General features: G+C 49.3%; 1 long non-coding RNA gene across 3 annotated transcripts; it reads right to left on the bottom strand.

Moving 5' to 3' along the window:
* Positions 1-1,829: 1,829 nt before the first annotated feature.
* LOC311607997 lies at positions 1,830-12,861 on the bottom strand. 3 transcript variants are annotated; one of them, XR_014782810.1, is made up of 5 exons: positions 12,578-12,861; positions 11,811-11,890; positions 11,075-11,314; positions 2,938-3,423; positions 1,830-1,892 (listed from the first exon to the last, which is right to left on the bottom strand). It is a non-coding gene; the product is annotated as an uncharacterized lncRNA (long non-coding RNA). The 3 variants fall into 3 exon arrangements; XR_014782812.1 differs by lacking the exon at positions 1,830-1,892 and having other exon boundaries at positions 2,810-3,423; XR_014782811.1 differs by lacking the exons at positions 1,830-1,892; positions 11,811-11,890 and having other exon boundaries at positions 2,810-3,423; positions 12,742-12,861.
* Positions 12,862-13,095: the final 234 nt, after the last annotated feature.

Genomic DNA, 13,095 nt, shown 5'->3' on the forward strand with positions numbered 1-13,095 from the left:
GGGGCCCTGGGGGAGCTGCGTTTAATGGTGACAAAAGCGGATGCTGGCTGAATGGCCACATTAGCAACAGTCAACCACAGGCACACGTGCACATCCTTTCGTGTTGGGGGCAGGAGTCAGTAAGAAAGATGATGGTGCTCTTCCCTGCTACCTCCCAGATGAGCAGGACGTGTCTATGCAACTCTGGAGGAGGAATAATCATTGCGAAAGAGGCTTTTTAAAGCTGGGATTGTGAGCTATAAATTATTCAGCGCTCTGGATGCTATTTTCTGACAAACGCTCAGACTCTGCACCTCCCTTGCACAGGACCCAGAATGCTAGGCTTGGACTGTGCCTTGGCTGCCCAGGGGCTGCCATAAAATGTAATTGGCTGGTCCGGGGAACAGAGGGAGTAATTACCATGGGGCCTGGGAGCTTCTCCGAAAGTGATATGGTGGATGAACAAGATGCCCTACACAAGCACATGACCCCCATGTGACCCGGGGACACCAGGCTGGCAAAGTGGGAGTGAAGCTAAGAAGTCCCCATCTCTCCCTTACAAAGCGCCCTCCCCCCAAGAGTGCTCCAGCCCTGTCCTCGGGTTTGGCCTGGGAACCACGATCTACCCCCTGAACACTTAGGGCTTATGAATGCTCCTGCCGCTAACCCTATGACACTCAGTCATGTGTCCTTTCCCAGATATTGCTGACACCGGCCTACGTACTACAGATCCACAGTGGAGGAGAAAAGGTGGTGTATTCATCCCCAGGAGGAAGGAACTCCCATTGGGGAAGTCAAGGCCCAGGTGGCATGGGACACTGAAGAGTCATCTGGTGTCTCACTCCCTTGGTCCCCTGACACACCATGAACCGTGGGAAATGTCGGGCTCTAGAGTAGAGGACACATGAGGCCCAGGTCATCATCAAGCCATGACTGATGTGACTGGAAAGATGAGTGTTTGGGGGCTCCAGAGCTCAGCACAGGGCCTGGCACAAAATGGATCAGGAATGGCCTGATGAACAGAGAAGTTCAGAGACAAGAACACCAAGAGGGTGGCTCTAGGAAGTGATCACCATGAATTTATTTAAGGAGTACTACTGCAGTCACAGGTACTCAGGTCTAAAATAAGCAGTGCTCCTTGTTGGGGAGCCCAGGCACCTTGTTGCCAGGGACCATGGTGCACAGTGGTGAGTGGAAACCAGCTGTCTTAGCTACTGTTATGTATTGCTGTCTTCTTGTTTTATATTGTATGTCCATTGCTGTGAGAAGGCACTATGACCTTATAAATAAAAGCATTTAACTGAGGGCTTGCCTATAGTTTCAGAGAGTTAGTCCATGACCATCATGGTAGAAAGCATGGCTGAAGACAATCACAGCACTGGAGCAGTAATGGAGAGCTTACATCTGATCCCCAAGCAGAAGGCAGAGACAGACAGACAGACAGACAGACAGACAGACAGACAGACAGACACTCAGCCTGGCATGGGCTTTTGAAACCATTTTTGAAAACCCATCTCCAGCGACATGCCCCCTCCAACAAATCCAGAGACAAGATGACCATGGTGCATAGTGGTGACCGTCTAGGACAGCAAGCCCAGGGAATGATGTCACTCTCAGTAGGCTGGATCTTCCCATACGGGTCTCGTAAGGTCATGCCCACAAGCCAACCTGATCTAGACAATTCACTCAGACTCTATTTCCAGGTGACGATAGGCTGTGGCAAGTCGAGCAATTAAAAACTAGCCATGATGGGCCTGAAGCCTGGAGAAGAGGGCAGGAAGTGAGCACCAGGCCATCCTCCTGGGAGATGAGTCTGATAAAACTGTGAGTAGGCTGGTTTCTGGCCTCAAGAGAGAAGCTGAGTAGAGCAGCTAGACCCAACTGGGCACTTCCTTCCCGAGGGCTGGGTGCACCTGAAAGAGAAGTCAGACCTGAGGGTGGCCGTTCAGAACCCACTTACCAGAGAATCTTGCCATACCAGGGCTCCCAGCTCCATCCTGTTAGTGATGCAGCCTCAGACAAGAGGAATACAGAGTAGCCCCAGGAGGCCTGGAGTGGGTGCCAGGCAGGCAGGAGGGCCAGGAGGGCATCCCAACCCCTCTTCTCCCTACCTTGATTGAGGAGGGGTCCTCCATAGTGGACACACTTTGATTGGGGGAGGGGGCTCCATAGAGGACGCACGCACCCTCCCTGAAGTCACTGGAATAAATTGCCTTGATTCAAAACAACTTAGAAAAATATTTTGCAAATCCCTGGTGACAGTAAATTAAATCAACACTAATTCTGAGGCATGCTAAAAATATTCAAATACAGATGGGGTGTAGAAACCAGGCCTCTTAGACTAGGCAGCTTAGGAATACAAAAGCAGCCAAGTGAGCAAGCCCCAGATTTGCTTTATGTAAGGAAAAGCTCATTTTCCTCCTTTTCACATTCTTTTTTGTCTTTTCAGGAAATACAAAGCCTGTTATAATTGAATTATTCTTGTCCTATTTATCTAAGTAGCAGGTGGAAAATATCCTGCAATTAATCTTTTCAATTCTCTGAACCCATGATTGTAAGAAAGATTTTAATTTCATTTGCTGAATGAACCAAGTGGAAGGCTTGGCATTCTATTTAATTAAAGAGGTATTTATCACGGATTGGAGAGATAGCTCAGCACTTAAGAGCACTTGCTGTTCTTGAAGAAGACAACTTCAGTCCCAGCGTCCACATCAGGCAGCTCACAACCACTTGCATGTAACCCCAGCTCCAAAGGCTGCGACGCCTCTTTTGGCTTCTGCAGATACTATATACACGTGGCATATACTCACATGACATACAGACACATAAATAATAGATAAAAATAAATCTTTACTAAAGAAAAACAGAAGCGTTTATCAGACATCATGGTGGCCTGGCCTGCAACTCAACTATTTCAAGAGCTGAGGCAGGAGAATTGAAAGTTAGTTCAAGGCTCACCTGGACAACTTAGTGAGATCATGTCTCAAAAAGTAAAGGCTGGAAAGATCTGACTGTGTCTATGCTGTTGCTGATTGTTGTTTCGGGTGTGTTGTGTGTTGTGTGGATGATGTGGCCTGCCTTCCAGGACTCTGGAGGAAGGTATGCACAACTCCAAGAGCTGGGAAGGCACTCCAGCCCTGAGGTGGGACAGTGTCCCAAGGGGTACCCTGAAGCATGGGAGCCCAGGAACCTCATAGCTCCAAGAGGAGGCCTCCTCAACAGAGATACACAGCTCCCAGGGAAGGGTTGCCCCAAATCCTGAGGACCTGAGGGGTTTTGGAGCCTGAGGCCCGCATTTCTTTGTTTCTTTGTTTTTCCTTCTCCTTCTTCTCTTCCTCCTCCTCCTCCTCCTCTTCTTCTCTTCTTCTTTTCTCCTTTTCTTCTTCTGGTGGAAGGATGAACCCAGGAGAGGATGGACAAATCCTGGAGTGGCTGCCTCTGATCCTGGGAGGAGACAGCAGATAAGTGGGCAGACACAGACTTTAAATAGGGTTTCTAAGGGGGCGGAGCTTTCTGGGGCAGGGATTTCCTGAGTGTGGATTGGTGGGATTTCAAGCCTAGGTTGGAGGACATTTGGGATTGGTGGGTTTTTTTGTCGAGACTTCTCATTCCAAATTAGCATAATCTGGTTATGAGTCCTACTGAGGGCCTGGAGATGGCAGTTACAGAGGTCTGGTGCTGGGGGTGGGGGGGTGGCGGTTGGGCTGCTGGAGCTCTCTCAGGCAGAGGTTAGGCCAATTTTCTGCCTTGAGGGGTAATGAGTTACAAGAGTCCTTTGTGAAGGCAGTTGGCTGAAGCAGGACCGGTTGTTATTATTGACAGCTCCCATGGTGGCGGCAGCAGCAGGAAAGGTGTCAGGGTTTTCATTGAGCAGTACACTAAAGCACCATGGACAGCTCTAGCTGAGGCACTGACAGGAATGGCGGCCATTTTGGCTCCTGTCTCCACAGTCCTAGAGCAGGAAGGAGGGGGTGACTGCCCTGAGGGGAGGAGGACTGGCAATGAGCCACTTTAAATTTTAGTGGCCCACTGCTGCTTAAGGGCTGCATCGATCTTGGGAGTGGTGATAGAGTTAGGTACTCTGGGCTGAAAGACTTGAGGGCGGGGGTGAGGGGTGAAAGGGGACAGTGGGCTCCGGAAAACTTGAGGAAGGTAGTCTGTCACAGTTTGGGGGAGGGGTTTGGTAGTGTTAGGCAAGGAGAAATTTCTAAATGAGAGAGAGAGAGAGAGAGAGAGAGAGAGAGAGAGAGAGAGAGAGAGAGAGAGAGAGAAGAGAGAGAGAGAGAATGTGTGAGATCAGAGTGGAGCTGAGTGCAGGTGATCTTAATTCAACTACTTGGCAATGTCTCGGGGCAAGAAAGCCAGCTCTTCCTGTTGGTTTTCTCCAGGAACCACAGCGGAACTCACCCCCAGTCACTGGCTATGAGTTAGAGACAGTGCTTCTAGGGAACTCACAGGTGTGCCTGCAAGGTGTGGGAAACAGAGTGGATTCTGCCAGGAAAGCTTGCTGGGACCCCTCTCACCTAACACTTGTCAAGCCTGCTGCCTGTCACAGAGCCGCTGGTGCTTATGACCATGTCTGAGGGGAGTGGCCTGCCTTGCCCTGGGTCTTTCTGGCAAGTGAGGGCAACCAGTCCTCCGCCCTCTCTGGCCTGTAGCCACAGCACAACCGTCTAGCCCTGTGGCCCTGTGGCTTTTCTCTGTGTCTCTTTTTTTCTAAGGTCCTCCCTCAGCCATGGCTCACTCTCTTGACTTCATCTTTACTAATCACACCTTCGGTGACTCACCTCAAAACAAGCTCAAAACTCTGAGGCCTGGGGATCAAGGACTATGACAAAGTACATTTAGAATTCATATTATATCAGTACTTGCCATGTGGCCTCGGTGCACCACCCTGTCCCCTCCCCCCACCCTGCACTGTCTTTGGAACCTAAGAGGAGGAAGTGAGAGGCAGGAACCTCCCATGGGGGATGGAGACCTCAGGCAGTGGGTGAGTGTAACAAGAAGAGATGGCGGTGGGGGTGAGTGTGATTAAGGTGTTGGGAATGCCTTATTTGCATGAAAAGGAATTCCAGGTGCTTGCTGGACATGACCTTATAAAGAGAGGGAGAGTTTAAACTGGCTATGACTATGTAACCTCCTCTGGTGTGGACAAAGGTGTGGGGGGTGCATAGCACAGGACTGTGTGCACCGGAAACATGCAGGCTTAAGGCAAGAGAGGGAGTGTTCCCTTCTCCTACCTCAAGACAAGATCCCCTGTTTCACCGTACCCCGGCCCCACAAGTACTGGGGACATTTTTTTGGCAGGTAACCCAGGTGCTTCATTGTCCCAGCACATCCCCTCAGAGTCCTGTCGCCCAGGGACCCAGGATTCTGGGATTGTCTTTTGACTCTGTGGTCTGTGAGGAGGATAATTGCAAGGACATCTTGTCAGACGGCTGAGCACACCACAAATTCCTACTGTGCCTCTTCCAGCCCTCAGCACCCCAGGCAGGTGGAGGTGGCTGCCCCACTTGTAGATAAGTTGGCTGTATCTCAGAGTCGGGCCTTTATCCCTGCCATGTATGGGACCCAGCCCAGTCCAGCCTCCAGCCCAACCTACCAGCCACATGTCTATCCAGGTGTGAGTAATACCCCAGACCTCAGCTCTAGGAAGTCTCACTGGGAGGCACATGCTGTATATCCTAGGTTGCTTTCTATTTCTATAATAAAACTTTTTTTTTGGGGGGGGGGAAGACCAGTTTGAGTAGGAAAGAGCTTATTTGGCTTACGGGTCATAGTGTTATATTTAAAATTAAGATAATGATAGTGATAGATACAAGGTACCAGATATTATGTTATATGGAGTTTATTAAATGAGCATGGGGGGAGAAGGAAAGTGTGGAGAGGTACCCCAGAGGGGGGGGGAAGAGGGAGAGAGGAAGAGGAAGAGAGAAAGGAAGTAGAGGCGGGTAGGGGGGCTACAGAGAAGGGAGAGAGGGGGCCAGAGGAAGAGTAAAGGGAGGGCCACGTGGATGGTTTGTCCTTTTATATGACCCTGGACAGGGCCACGCCCCCATAGCAGGTAAGCAATGACATCACAGGTAGGCGGGCTGAAGCAGAATATTAACACGTAGTTCATCATCAAAGGAAGCCAAGGCAGAAAATTCATGGCAGTTTGAACCAATAACCAAAGAGGGATGCTGCTCACTGACTCACCGCCTCTGGCCTGCCCAGGTACTTCCCCTCTACAGCCCAACAGCATCTGCCTGGAGATGGAACCCCTGACTTGGGCTAGACACTCCCCACATCAATTAGCAAGGAAGAAAATGTCCCACCAACCAATCTGATGGAGGCAGTCCCTCAGATGGGACCCCCTTTACCCATGAGCCTTTCTAGATGGCCTGCACCATGGCAAGATTCATCTATCAAAGGATATGGATGCTAAAACTTCAGGCAGATTGCCTCCTATGGTGTCCTCCTGTCTTTAAAGTGGTTGCTGACAAGTCTTTTGTTGTTGTTTTATTTTGTTTTTTCGAGACAGGGTTTCTCTGCATATCCTTGGCTGTCCTAGGCTCACTTTGTAGATCAGGCTGACCTTGAACTCACAGCAATCCACCTGCCTCTGCCTCCTTAGTGCTGGGATTAAAGGTAAGTGCCAGCATGCCTGGCTGGAGTTTCCTTTTTTGTTGTTGTTTTTGTTTGTTTGTTTGTTTTTCAAGACAAAGTTTCTCTGTGATAGCCTAGGCTGTCCTGGACTCCCTTTGTAGACCAGGTTGGCATCGAACTCACAGGGATCCTTCTGCCTCTGCCTCCTTAATGCTGGGATTAAAGGCGTGCGCCACCGTGCCTGGCTGTGAAGTCTCTATCCCGGCAACTATCAAATACCAATAACTCCTCAGCTAGTGGTGGGATGCCATACCCATCTTCCCAACCACACTGCATGCTGGGATATTTCTCTGGCTTGAACTCGCTCAAAGATAGATGAGTAGGGAGGTGAGGGTGGGGAGAATGGTTATGAGAGGAATTGAGGGAGGTAAGCATGATCAAAACTCATTGTACAAAATCCCAAAGAATTAATAAAAATATTATTTTTTAAATTACTGCCTATAGCTAGTGAGATGGCTCAGTGGGAAAAGGTGTTTGCCACCAAGCCTGATGGCCTAAGTTTGATTCCTGGGACTCATATAGTAGAAGGAGAGGACAGACTTCTGCAAGTTATCTTCTGACCTCCACATGCATACTGTGGTGTATGCATGAGCACAGACAGACAGACAGACACAACACACACACACACACACACACACACACACACACACACACACACACACACCTAAATGAAATATACAGGGGCTGAAGAAATGGCTCAGTGTTTAAGAGCACTGACTGTTCTTTCAGAGAACCTGGTCCAATTCCTAGCACCCACCTGGTAGCTCTAGGGTACCGACACCCTCACACAGACATATGTGCCGGCAAAACCCCAATGCAAACAAAAATAGAATAATTTTTTGTTTTTGAGACAGGGATTCTCTGTGTAGCCTTGGCTGTCCTGAACTCGCTCTGTAGACCAGGCTGGCCTTGAACTCACAGAGATTCACCTGCTTCTGCCTCTCCAGTGTTGGGATTAAAGGCATGTGCCACCACGCCTGGAGAATAAATATTTTTTAAAAGAAAGAAAAAGAAAAAAAATCACTGTAGCAAATCTTAATAAATCCAAGCAGGATTCTTTGACATAGGCCTATCTTTTTATGAGAGCACGAGGCTCAAGCAGAGAGCAAGGGCCCACGGAAGAGGCTACAGGTGGGGCAGGGGCCTTGTATCTCATCCCAGATGATGCTCCCTCATTGATTCCAGACCAGGCTGTGCACCTCATGCTCCTGGTTTCTGTTGTGTGCCAGCTGGGGCCGCTGCAAAAGTTACCTCATTTTTCAGAGCCTTGGTTTCTTCCATTGAAAACTGAACACTGTGAGCCCAGATGTGCTTCCATCTGGAGATCGCCATATGGATTCCACAAGGTAACGTAATACAGTCCACCTGGCTGGTCACACACCCACCAGAGGCCACTGCAGCACCCAATAGTGGGTGTTTTCTCAGGACTGAGGCTCAGACTGGAGCCTCAGCAGCACAGACTCAACTGGTGACTAAAGAGTAAGGCCCCTGGAGGAGAGATTAGCTGCAGTTGCCGACTTAGCATCAAATAAGTCTGCAGGCCCCAATGCTCAGAGCTATGCAGATGCAACCAGGCAAATCAATCCTGCAAGGCCCATCCATGCAGAAGCAGAGATCAAGAAAGTGGTCCCACTTCACTCACAGTCAATGGGAGGTCACAGGTGAGAAGGGGTTGGCAGGCATCACCTCTTCTGAACTTACCAGTGAGAGGATATCCCTGGAAGACTCTTAACAAAGAGGACACACTCAGTATGCACCAGTCATGGCCACAGAGACACAAATGACCAGATTGGGTGATTTGAGGCTCACAAGAATTGCTGAAAAGCAGTTATCCTGCGAGCTGAAGAGATGGCGCAAAGGTCAAGAGCATATACTGTTCTTCCAAAAGACCAGAATTCAATCTCTCAGGACCCAACCATCTCACAACCACCTGTAACTCCATCTCTAGAAAGATCCAGTTCCTCTGTTCTCTACAGGCACAGCACTCAAATGCAAGGTGTGTGTGCGCGCACACACACACGCGCACACACACACACACAACTAAAAATAATTTTAAAAAACATATGACTGTCATCCCCATCTTACAAAGTGTAAAATCAAGGATCAGAAAGGTACTGTAACTAGTCTAGAGCCACACAGCTGGTGAGCGCAGGTTCCAGCCAAGACTCCCAAGGTATGCACCTGTCACTAAGCATTTCAGTGTCCCTCCTAAACTCAGTAGTGCAAAAGTCAAGGACCTCAGATACTTGATGATCTAAGATGCTGTATTTGTTGGGCTTAAACGTGTTTTCAAGAGGAGGGAAAAATGAGCATCAACGCCCCAAGAGCTCATGGACCTGTAAGGCTCTCCACGAGTGGTCAGGATTTCAGCACCAAGAACAGCAGCTGTCTAGGTCGCAGCGCCCTCTGGTGGCAGACATAGGAAAGAACAGGATGTGACTTGGGGCTGTTCAAGAAAAGAGAACAGAACAGGCTCAAGGTAGGAAGAGGAGATGGGAAAGAGAAGAGAGATGGGCAAAGAACAGACAGTGGTGCTAGGCACAAGCATAGAGAGCTCCAAAGTAAGCAAAGGCTCACATTCATCAGAGACCCTGGTGGGGAGGCTCTTGCACAAACCAGACTTGGGCATACACCATTGGTCCTCCAGGCTGGCCAGCTTTAATTGTTGATTCCACACAACCCAGAATCACCTGGACAGAGTCCCAGTGAGGAACGGTCTACATTGAGTTGCACTGTAGAGATTGCCACAATTAATTTAGTTGAGATGGAAGACCCACTATGGACAGCAGCATTCCCTAGGCAGGGGGCCCTAAAATGTATTAAGAGTAGAAAAAAATGGAGCACAGCACAAGCAAGCAAGCACACATGCAAACATTCACTCTCTGATCTTGACTGTGGGTGTCAGGTAACCAGCTCTCTCACACTCCCCATGCAGTGATTGGCTAAACCCATTTTCCCTAAGTGGCTTTGTATCTGATATATATATATATATATATATATATATATATATATATATATATATATATATATATATATCTCACAGCAACTATATGTGTGTGTGTGTGTGTGTGTTTGTGTGTGTGTATCATAGCAACAGAAGCAAAACTATGACATCCTTCAAGTACACAGATCACTATGGTGTCCCTGCCACACTTGCTTCACCTGTCCCATCCCCCTCCTGCCTATTTCTCCTCAGGCTCCTGCACTTCAGCAAGCATCTCTTTGCACATAACTACAACACTAGCACTCTGGTAAGCAGTGCTAGCTCCTTGTTCTCACCCACCAGTCACTGGCCTCTAGTGGACGAGCCAGCATGGGACAGTTTGGGACACTCACCTCATCTATACAAATACTCCTGCCCGAAGAACAGGGACTGAGCCTCGTTGTAACAAATGTCCCATCAGACTCCACATCATAGAAGGCAGAGAAGACCGAGGGGCATGCCTGTGCTACTGCAAGAAAGCTCTGCGGAAGCCAGGAAGCCCCTCTGCGCCTGAGGACTTAGCGTCCGCAATGATTCACTGCACTCACTGTGATGCAGAAACCACCGCAGGCCGATAGAGGCCGATAGAGAGAGACACAAAGCCACCTGCATCCCTCTCGTCTCACAGAGAGAGTTGTGCGAAGAGCCTAAATGTAAACCAATAACTATGATTCGGCATTTCTAATCTTGGGGAGAGAGTAAATTAGGGTCACAGTAGAAACTACCGGGGTGGCATCTAAGGGGACAATAGGAGGTCCTGTGTGTCCTCCACTAAGTGGAACTAGAGTAGTATTGTGGCCTTCAGCCTTGAGGCTGATGTGCTTTCCCACTCAGGACACACCAATCAGCAGGCGCTGGTTCATGTCTGGCCTGGCCCTGGCACCTGTAACTTTCACATCCGAAGCAGATGTTGGGAGAAACACGCTACGGTGATATTGCAGAGCTGAATATTTCTTAAAGGGACAAAGCCAGCTCCCATTGGGTGCCACTGCCCAGCATTCCGTTTGCAACTTGTCACTTCGCTGTTGCAGTGCAAGGTGCAGCTGAGATCTCGGAGGTGGGGGGCAGGGCCTAATCCTACAGACCAGGGTCTCAGTGTCTCTTTACACTCCGCCTGTGTGAACTTGGACAAGTTATTCTGCCTCTGTAAACCTTGTCCCCATTGGCAAAGTAAGACTGAATACCTGCTTATGTCCTCTCTGGTCCCCATGGCGCCCCAGATGGCATGTAGAATAACAGCTGAGATCAGCTTACTTTCCCATTTGCCATTCCACAACTCCATCCAGTGCCCTCAGGTGACCTCCAGCCTCTCAGGGCTACATGAAGCCCTCCCTGGATGGCCCATTGCCCACTCCATCCACACCTCCCACTGTCTCTCCCACCAACCTTACCCTGGCTGCCCCCAACCCATGCCCTTCAGCAAACACCAGCACTCCCAGGGCTTAAACCTAAACTGCTACTGACCTCTCTGCCAGGGATGTCCTCCACCAGGGTCCGCTGCTTCTTCCTCTCGGGCCAGCTTCATAGGTCTCCTCCGGAAGGGCTCCTCTGCACTGGATAGACCTGGTTACTCTTCACTCCCTGTGGCAGGCTCTGGGCTGCCAGGGACCAGGAGTTCTCCAGGCCCCAGGGAGAGCTCTTCTGCTCGGCTTTCTCTCTCTTCCCTTCCCACTTCCTGGCTTCTCCATGTCTATGGTCTGCAGCCTGTTGGTTAGGCAGGAGGGCCCACAGTTCAAAGCCCAGACATCTCACACATGAGCTTAGTGTCTCGAGTAAGCTTTGTCCCCTTGTACCTCAGTTTACCCTCCGACCCAGCCAGGAACAAGACACACAGGGAAATGGGTACTTGAGTGATACCTGGAAGCATTTGGGTACCCCGGCATGCATGAGTGTGTGTGCAGGGCCCCTGCCTAGGTTTCTTCCCCTGTCACTTTGATAAGATACTCTGACAAGGGCCGGGCATGGTGGCGCATGTTTTTAATCCCATCACTTGGGAGGCAGAGGCAGATAGATTGCTGTGAGCTTGTTCGAGGCCAGCCTGGTCTACAAAGTGAGTCCAGGACAGCCAAGACTAACACAGAGAGACCGTGTCTCGAAAAACAAAAAAACAAAAAACAAAAAAACCAAACAAACAAACAAAAAGATACTCTGACAAAAACTAACTGAAGGGAGAAAGGGAGGGCAAAGGACTCTGGCTCACAGTGTAAGGCCCAGGGGCTCGGCTGCCTGTGTTTTCTCAAATCTTCATTGTGTGTGCTTCCTGTAGCCACTGTAACAAATCTGCACAAACACAATGGCTCTGGATAGTAGAAACACATTACCCAATAGTTCTGGGAGTCAGAAATCTCCTCCCAAAGGCTGGAGGAGAAAGAACACCAACCCAAATCATTATGGCCAAATTAGTGAAAGCAAACAATCAATTAAAGCAAGGTCATCATTGGATATGAGGAAGACAAGGCTTTTATAGCTCAGAGGTAAGAGGTTTCCAAATGGGAGTTCGGCAGGCAAAATAGGTAGGGTTATGGGTTCAAAACATAAGCAATAAGGAACTACTTCCTCCTGAAACAACAAGAGCAAAAATGGTTGCAAGTTGGGCATAACAAAGTAGTCACAGGTGGTCACATAATCTTTGGCAACAGACATAGGGTTGCAAGATAGTTATAAATAACTTTTTGAAACAAGAACATGTTTGCCATTCCGAGAACAGGCACTATAGAAACATTTGTAGTTAAGGTTACAGGTGGGGCAGAGTCCAATCTTTGAGAAAGAGAGGTTTAATCATAAACAGGAATGGGCCTAGTTTGCCTTTACTCTAAGACAGCTTTCAAGCCTAAGATGAAGGAAGACTGGAGGCAGGCTGGCTCTTCATAGTCCCAGATCCTGGTGTGGTATGTGCCAGGCCATCCCTGTAGGGGTCATGTGGAGCTGGTTCTCTCACCTTCCAGCTACTCCGGGCTGCCAGCTTACCATGGCTTTGGCTCCTCCCCAACCACCTGAAGCCAGCAATGGCTTGTTAAGACTTCTGGAGACTCTTCCTTCCTCTCTTACTCATGGCGGTTACTTCACTGTGGCTGAAATAAAATGTCTTGACAAAAAGCAATTTGAGGAAGAAAGGGTTTGCTTTGACTCACACACAGTTCCAGAGGGCAGAGCGTTTCTCATAGCTGAGATGGTGTGGCAGCGGGAGTGGGAGGCTGACCTAGCAGGAAGCAGAGTGGTCACACTTCACCCACTTTCATGAAGCAGAGAGAGACCAGGTGGGGGTGGGGCAGTAGAAAGGGAGGTCAGACTATAAACCTCAAAGTCCTCCCCTGGTGATGCACTTCCTCCAACAAGGCTCCCCCTCCTAAAGGGTCCGTAACCTCCCAAGCAGCACCACCAATGGGGACCAAGGGGTCAAACACATGAGCCTGTTGTAGGCTCAATTTTCTTAACCATTATATTTTATTAACAACTTAGTGACCGAGCATATGTCACTTATAACC

This window comes from Acomys minous, assembly GCF_964271855.1.
Source record: "Acomys minous genome assembly, chromosome: 10".
NCBI classification, from domain to species: domain Eukaryota; kingdom Metazoa; phylum Chordata; class Mammalia; order Rodentia; family Muridae; genus Acomys; species Acomys minous.